Source organism: Schistocerca americana, unplaced genomic scaffold (assembly GCF_021461395.2).
Source record: "Schistocerca americana isolate TAMUIC-IGC-003095 unplaced genomic scaffold, iqSchAmer2.1 HiC_scaffold_15, whole genome shotgun sequence".
Lineage (NCBI taxonomy): Eukaryota > Metazoa > Arthropoda > Insecta > Orthoptera > Acrididae > Schistocerca > Schistocerca americana.
Window position 1 is genome coordinate 2,654,310 of NW_025725583.1, and position 9,163 is coordinate 2,663,472.

General features: G+C 41.4%; 1 non-coding gene across 1 annotated transcript; it reads right to left on the reverse strand.

The window, feature by feature from the left end:
• Positions 1–220: 220 nt before the first annotated feature.
• On the reverse strand, positions 221–304 carry Trnaq-cug. Its single transcript is given in 2 exon segments — positions 221–255; positions 267–304. It is a non-coding gene; the product is annotated as a tRNA-Gln (tRNA).
• Positions 305–9,163: the final 8,859 nt, after the last annotated feature.

Here is a 9,163-nt window from a genome sequence, read left to right on the forward strand (position 1 = left end):
GCATCTGGAGAAATCTAATGTACCTGGATGGGCAAGGACTCGACAACCTCCATTCATTCACGAGACGTGGAATGTAGCAGTCTACTTCTGGTCGGTTGCAAATTAAATCAAATAGTTCAAATGGCTCTGAGCACTATCGGACTTAACTTCTGAGGTCATCAGTCCCCTAGAACATAGAACTACCTAAACCTAACTAACCTAAGGACGTCACATACATCCGTGCCCGAGGCAGGATTCGAACCTGCGACTGTAGAGGTCGCGCGGTTCCAGAATCTAGCGCCTAGAACCGCTCGGCCACACAGGCCGGCAAATTAAATCAGTAATGGTGCTGCAGAGTGGGTTGGTCAATGACAGTGTAAGGGGGTCTTTCAGTCTCTAATTTTACCCTACGACTGCGAGAATACTCTGTGACCCCATCAGCACAGAGACAGATTGTAAATCAAGCACTATGCTCGAGGCGTTAGAAATACGTAAAGCGCTGCGTGGTATACTTTGATGATGTATACATTCGACAATTAACAGTCATTGGACATACTGCACAGTCATCAATCTACATTTGCAATGATACTCGCAAAGTAGAGAGGGGGCGGTTTAGCTATGATACTGAAATTGGGAAACATGCTGTTGCAGCATTGCTCAGTGTTGAAATTACAGTAAAACTGCTAAAATTGTTTCCACTATCAACTGTGATGCTTATTATTAGAGTACATCAGTGGTGTCTTTACCACCCCATCCGTCCACTGATATGCTGTTGTTTACCACATAATGATTGACTGACATTGCTTCTTTGAGTTGGAGAAAGTGTTTTTGTGGAGGGATTACAACTTCTGGGGATGGATAGCAATCACGTACATTACTGCAATGTAAAGAATCAGACGAAACGAAATGCAGAGCCATCAGCTATTCCGTCACTGTGACTGATGAGTTTCAATGTAGAAGTCGTCAGTCACTATCGGACAGCAGTTTGGAAACTCTCCACAACGATGACAAACTCTTCCAGTTTCCTTATGTTGTAACTGTCTTTTATTTAAAATCATCCTGTGTGTGTGTGTGGCGCATTATCTTAGCCACAGTAACAACGTGATTTACACCATGCAACATCTAGTTTTCTGCTAGAGGCAATGGATCAGAACTTGTTAATGTCAGTTTAGAACCTGACGCAGACCTCTAAGCCGTGAGGAAAAACAAAATGCATGGCAGTGTACACAGCATGTTACGGTAGAAGAAAACAATGTTTCAAACTACGACACAGGGTCACAGAAAGTGTCTCTTGCGGCTTACAGTATAGTCTGTTGGATGCGGTCATCCTGCTACAATACAGGTGATGAAACTTTAAACTGGTCTGCGCAGTGGATCAATACCTGTATTTTCAGTAGGATCGTCATAAGTGCTAGATGCAAGCATGCATACGGCATTTGTTTTCGATCTATGGGAGGAGAGAGACGCGGTCAAATTCTCGTCGAGTTCTCTATCGGATGAAGTTAGTGGAGTTTTTATAGTTCGTAATTTTTCTCTGGTGGATGGAACAGAATAACAACGATAGAATGTTGGGGTGATAGGTGTGAATGGGCCCTGAGGGACATGGATCTCTGATGTAGTACCTGGATGTTGTTTAGAGAAGCACCGCAATGCAGTAGCAAAATCCACGTCCTTTCCCCAGTTCCCGTTCTGTATTTTACACTATCTCGTGTTGCAGCAGCATGCTTCGTTTCTGTTCAATGGTAAAACCACAGTTTTGTCACAGTAACTCAACTTGGCCTACAGGTTGTAAAAGGTGGTAGATATACCTTTCTCCAACTTGTACTCAGTTCCGACTTACATTGGAACAATCACATGCCCACAGCTACAGGGTCTGTAACATAGAATCTGAGGGGTAGTTTCAAGATGCATAGGGGCTACCTAAAACCATGTTGGAATTTTACTGTAGCAGATATGTTCGAGAAAGGTGGCTCGTTTCGAGATATGAGAGTGCCAGAAATATGATTCACTAGTGGCTGTAATCATTAAAGGACTTCTCCATAGGATCCAATTCAGGTATGTGGTTGAATAGAAAGACTTGATTCCAAATCATAGACATCATTTCTACCGAATGCATAGCACTAGAGATATGAATAGCTAGTGTACATGGCGCAGTATAGAAATTGTATGTTTACTACATTATCACAGTACGTGGTGATACATTGCTGGGTTGGAGATTGGTTTCACACTCCAATATTCAAGCACCTGTCCTCAGTCGCAGAGCAGAGTAATTCAGTAAGAGTCTTTCCCTATTTGATGATCCGTGGGCCACTTTGCAACATTTAATTGGTGGTGCACAATCTGCTGCTTGAATGTAAAGGTATCGTGGCTTATGTTCTGACATACATTTGTGGGAAGTAATCAAACTACTATTCACATAAAAACAAAAAACAAAATATGTATGTCTATTCGTAATGAGAGGATAGATTGGACATTGTTAATTGTGATTTCAATGCATTCAGGAGTATATGCGAAAGTAAGCGGTGACAGATGCAATTCGGAAACAGCTGCACAATACAGCAATGCAAGTGTTCTATTCGACCTGCTATAGTGTACAAACAGGATGGACAATATGGCTGTAACAGTACGTGCCCTCATGGACACCCCTAAGTGTACCCTCGCATTTTCCTTGTTGTTTTATCGATAGTGATGTTGCCGGCCGGAGTGGCCGGGCGGTTAAAGGCGCTACAGTCTGGAACCGCACGACCGCTACGGTCGCAGGTTCGAATCCTGCCTTGGGCATGGATGTGTGTGATGTCCTTAGGATAGTTAGGTTTAAGTAGTTCTAAGTTCTAGGGGACTTATGACCACAGCAGTTGAGTCCCATAGTGCTCAGAGCCATTTGAACCATTTTTGATAGTGATGTTGATTACAGTACACCAATATGCAAATTGTGGTGTCTTTCCGAGCATTACATCCACAGATGCGGTATTCATTATCACATTGTGCAGGACGTCTGTCGTTTATAGCACTTGTTTGAGATAATCTTGGCAGGATGCAGCACCTTCCAGAAGCGCTGATTCGAGGACTTTGTCAGATAATTTCCTAGGACTGAGGAGAATCGAGACATATAGCCAGTGTGAGTGTAGGCGTATCATAATTTTTTTGGGCACTGTAAAGATGTAAAAGATGACTGCACTGTTTGTGTAAAAAGTTTATATTTTGCAGTGTAATGTTGCTGTGGCTTATATTGTGGCATGACCAGAGAAAATGAATGTGTGTCCTATCGTGACGAATGTATAGATTCAACGCATTGATTACCGCAAGGGTATGAGAGAGATTTTTATGTGGAAAATTATGTGCATTATAGATACTGAGATTTGTTCCAGAACCACAGCTGTCAAGAGGAGACATTACCTGTACATCGATCAGTGTCAGACTGCAGCAGTAATCTTAATATTTAATTGTAGTTACACTGGTAAATAGTTCCTGGTTCCCAATTTTCTTGTAAGTCGCATATTTATTTGATTAACTATAGACAACTTTTGCAGGATTTAACTGTCAGTGCGATGTAGCGATCTGCACAAAATAATTTTAATACTGGAAGTCTCGTCTACAGGAAAAATGGCGGACAGTGATCCCTCACTGGTAGCAGCAGCAGTTTGGCAGGTAAATTCAGTGATGAACAGGCTGCCCCGTTAGGATCACTAGGAACAAAGAATCCTCTGCTATTCTGGGAAACATTGGAACATCTCTCTCTGTGCAGAGCCCACACTGCAGCTACACATCATCGTGCTAGCAATGGTAACTAGTTGAACACGTATTTCGACAGGAGTTCCACGGGTGTCAAGTATGAAACAGATGCCGCTGTCTCATCCTTGTGGGACCCGAACCAACACCATTGCATTGGTTGGCAGCTGACGACTGCATCCATACTTCGCAGGCACTGCTGGTGCACCCAGACTCCGGCATCGGTGTTGGGTGGTTAGATGTGTTTTTTCCTTGCGATCTTTTGTGTAATCTATATTCCATCGATTTCACCAACCAATAGGATGCTGAAAATTATGAAAAACTATCCCATACATGTGAAGAATATCGATTTAATTAATTTGCATAATTTTTTTATAGCACCGTGGTGCTAGCTGTACAACAGTTAAGGGGAGGGTGTGCTTGAGTGGGTGACATGGAGCAGAATAGGAGGTTAAGTGCAGAACAATTCATGACTTTTCATAATTTTTTTGTTAAATGCAGTGCAATAGTTTAAGTGCCTGGCTGACAATGAAGAATGCCCCAGAAATGTCGTTCACAAGCATGTGAAATTCGAAAAGTGTACCAGAAAATGGTGGGAGGACATAACTAATTGCTTAACTTGGTATCAAACGAGGTACAATATTTTAAGGAAATGGGGGTTACATGGAAAACCACTTAACAGAACAATACGTTAAGTGCTGACAAAGGGCCAAAGATGTAAAAAAATGAATGAAAAAGCACCGGTTTGCTTTTGTTGTACAGTATTAGGTTAAGACATCCAGAGTACAGTGGCGAACATTAGGCTACCGGTATGCAATATGTTTGCCCTGTGTAATTACTTCTTACAAGACCTACATGTTTCCAAACAGCAGAGAATGATGAGCAAGTGAAATCCGACCCCAAAAACTGAATTTTGTATAAATAAAAAATATACCCTTGACTTTCCTGTTATGACCTCCTTCCTCTCCACGAATTTCCATGTATTTCATACACTGCCTTGAATCCATTAAAATTGTTTAAATAAACAATATTTGACACATTTTCTAAATAATTTAAACAATCTTCGATACAGAACAATCGAATTCCCTCAAAATGACCAATCATTTGAATTTTTTTTCGCGCCTGTTTCCGGGAGGGAGGGTGGGAGTGGGGTTTACCAGAGGGGGAAAGATTAAATAATTGATCCGTTTAATTAAGTAGTCAATAAAAGTGATAAGAGTGAGAGGGGTTCTCCAATAACTCAGATCTGAATTTGTACATGTAGCAGCGAGAGGAAGGGTGTGGGTTTGCTTTTCATGGGGGAACAATAGGTTAAGTGCCTGTCAATAAAAAGGTAGGATCCTTTTAGCAGAATAATAGGTTAAGGACCTGACAGTCAAAGGAGAACAATAGGTTAAGTACCTGTCAATCAAAGGAAAACAATGCGTTAAGTACCTGTCAATCAAAGGAAAACTATATGTTAAGTACCTGTCAATCTAAGTTGAACAATAGGTCTGCCCCTGAGTGCATACATGCTTTTGGTGTAGGCAATGTGCACTAACAAAACTGACTGAAATGAACTTTGTCCCACTACTAGTGGAGTGCCACGGCGTCAGGGTTAAGTGGCAATGGAGTCGGACTACATAGCGGATGGGTTTGTGTTCAAAGCTACATTGTGCATTACTTCTTCACAAAATTGTGAACTGCCTTCCTGGTAATTGATGTATGTGTTCGTTGTATTCAGATTTATGTCTGTGTCATGGTATAACGTCCGTTTGCAACAGTGAGGTGTAAGGAAGAGACCTATAGTGAAAGCTGATTCTATGCAACTACTCTATCAGCAGTGGAAAGGAAGGGCTTCCGAATGGGAACCGGGAACATTTGATGACAAGACAAAAAGTCAACTGAATACTCCACCAGAAAACATGTCTGGTGTGTTACGCACGGCATTAGTGACAGTATGTGTGTCACATGACAGAAATCTCTTATCGACACACATAGTTTGTACACCTGGTTGGTGAGTGGCATATGCTGCCTTGCCCAATTTAGGAGTTTGTATGAATGTGAATGTGATCACTCCCAAAGAAATGATGAAACATAATAGTTTGTGACATAAGCTGCAAAACATGAACGCAACAGCTTCACAATGATGAAGTTTTCCCTGTATTCTGTCAAAACATATGTTTCTAACGTTTTCGAAGTTGCATTCCGTTTTGGAAGTTCTGACTCCTGAATTCCTTTTTGTAACATCGTTCACAGCCGTTTACTTGTTGTTTTCATTTCTGTGAGGTGTCTATGTGGTATCTCGCCTGCTCTCACTATTCACCACATTTACTTTCCAAGTAATGTATTCTTACCCTGTGACTCATATTCTATAATCAACGTATAGTATGACAATTACCAAGACTACAGAGAGAGAACACACATTTCAGTGACAGGACTGATAGTTGATATTTATATGAAAAAAATAATTTTAAAAAATTGGCATAAAAGAGTATCGAACACTTCTCATTTGCTTGACACTCCTACACTGCGACCACTTAACCACAACACCGTGGCTCCATTTGTGTGCTTGACGTTGTACTTGTTAAGCTTGGACCGTTCACTGTTTCAATTTTGTTATTTTTTCACAGTTCAGTACACCTGCTTCTTGTTTCCATGCTTGATCTCTATTCAGTTTTTGACTGGACCCTGTGCAAACTTCAAAAACTTTGCTTCAACTTTTTTTTTTGTATTTGCTACTACATATCAGCAGACTCGTCAGCTATGATGCTAAAATTCACTTCGTTCAAAATATCTGCCAACTCCTCTGTGTCAAACTTACCAATCACATTTTTCACAATAATTATGTAGCTTTAGTTCGACCTAAGTTAAATGACTTAGCAATTTCAGGGTCACTATAATTGGTCTCGCAGAGGGCATCTAGTTTAGATTCAAGTCTTAGACTAGAGCAACATTAATTCTACATCTACATAGATATTCTGCAAGCCGCCGTACGGTGGATGGTGGAGGGTACTCTGTACTACTACTAGTCATTTCGTGTCCGGTTCCACTCACAAGTAGAGCAAGGGAAAAAGGGCTATCTACATGCCTCCGTATAAGCCCTAATTTCTCGTTTCTTATCTTCATGGTCCTTAAACGCAATGTATGTTGGTGGCAGTTAAGTCGTTCAGCAGTCAGCTTCAAATGCCGGCTCTCTAAATTTTCTCAAAATTGTTTCTTGGAAAGAATGTCGCCTTCCCTCCAGAGATTCCCATTTGGGTTCCCAAGCATTTCCGTTACCAATTATATGTTGTTCGAATCTACTGGTAACAAATCGAGCAGCCCATCTCTGAACTGCTTCCTTCAATTGGACCTGGTACATATCCCAAACACTCAAGCAGTGCTCAAGAACAGGTCGCACCAGTATCCTATATGTGGTCTCCTTTACGGGTGAACCACTCTCTCCTAAAATGTTCCCAATAAACTGAAGTCGACCATTCGCCTTCCCTACCACAGTTCTCACACGCTCATTCCATCTCCTATCGCTTTGCAACGTTATGCCAAAATATTTAAACGACTTCAGTTCATTGAACAGGACACTATTAATACTGTATTCGAACATCACAGGTTATATCTTCCTACTCGTCTGCATTAACTTATATTTTTCCACATCGAGGGCTAGCTGCCGTTCACCACACCATCCGGAAATTTTGTCTAAGTCGTCTTCTATCTTACTACAATCGCACAACTTCGACACCTTACTGTACACCATGCCATAATCAGCAAACAACCGCAGAATGCTGCCTATTCTGTTCCCCAAATCATTTATGTACGAATAACATTTCTCTGGGGCGCTATTGACGATACCCTTCATTCTATGAACATCAGCCATCGAGGACAACATACTATGTTCTGTAATTTAAGAAGTATCCGTGCCACTCACATATCTCTGAACTTATTCCATATGCTCGTAACTTCGTTAACAGCCTGCAATGGGGCACCATATCAAACGCCTTCCGGAAATCTAGAAATATAGCTTCTGCCTGTTGCCCCTCACCTATAGTTCACAGTATATCATGTGAGAAAAGGGCAAGCTGAGTTTCGTATGAGTGATGCTTTCCAAAATCATGCTAATTCGTGCTCATAAACTTCTTAGTCTCAAGAAAGTGTATTATATTGCAACGGACAATGTCTTCAAGGATTCTGCAGCAAACAGAAGTCAGAGATATTGGTCTGTAATTTTGTGGGTCCGTTCTTTTACCCTTCTTATATACTGCAGTCACCAACGCTTTTTTCCAGTCGCTTTGGACTTTGTGTTGGCCGACAGATTCACGATAAATCCAAGCTAGGTAAGGGGCTAATACGGAAGAGTACTCTTTATAAAATCAAACTGGGATTTCATCCGGACCTGGTGCTTTATTTGCTTTTTAAATCTTTCAGTTGTTCCTCTATGCCAGGGATGCTTATTACTATGTCGTCCATACGGTTGTCTGTCCGACGGTCAGATGGCACTATGTTTGTGCGATTCTCTTGTGTGAACGATTTCTTGAACGTGAAATTTAAAACTTCGGCTTTCGTTTTGCTATCTGCAGCTGCCACACGAGACCGGTCAACAAGGGACTGAATGGAAGCCTTATACCCGGTTGCCAATTTTACATAAGATCAGAGTTTTTTCGGGTTCCCTGCCAGATATTTTGCTAAGGTGTGACGTTGGTAGTTGTATGTTTCGCGCATAGATCTTTTCTCAGATGCACGAACCTGTACTAACTCTCGCTTGTCGTGATTTGTATTTTCCCTTTTGAACCGAGAGTGCAACAGCCTCCACTTCCTCAGCATCCTCCGAATTTCGTTATTAAACCGTGGCGGGTCTTTTCTATGCTTTATCCATTTACCAGGACATAACTATCCACACCACTGTTTACAGTCTGCTTAAACTTCGCCCATAATCCCTCTACATCCATCGTACTGGAACTAAGTTATACCAATTCACCATGCAAGTGAGATGCTAATAACGGCTTATCTGCTCTACTAGCAGAAACACTCTCCTAGCCTGATTGACTTATTTATTAACTTTCGTAATCATAGTTGCTACAATAACATCATGATCGCTAATCCCTGCTTCTGTACTGACATTTGGCGTAAACAGGACACTGTCGTATTTCAGCCCCTCTCTCTTTTTCTTTCCTGCAGTCAATAGTTGTTGTATTGCTGTACCGAAACAAGGCTCTCTGAATTTGTCCAAACCCAAGATCCTTCTTAAGTATTTAGTGTTCAGCACCTTTTGCATGGCATTTCACCGCCAATAGTTCTGCTATAAAAAGAGAGCCCCACAACACACACAGCGCATGAATAACATCGTATTATCGGATCAGAGCCAACAACGGAATTCCGTTCTTTTCCGTACTTCTGTTTTTTGTGTAGCGGTATTGTTGAGCTTTTGTCCTTTTTTTCTGGATATGCACAGCTTTTTCTCTTGCCCGTTTCCTCACTTATG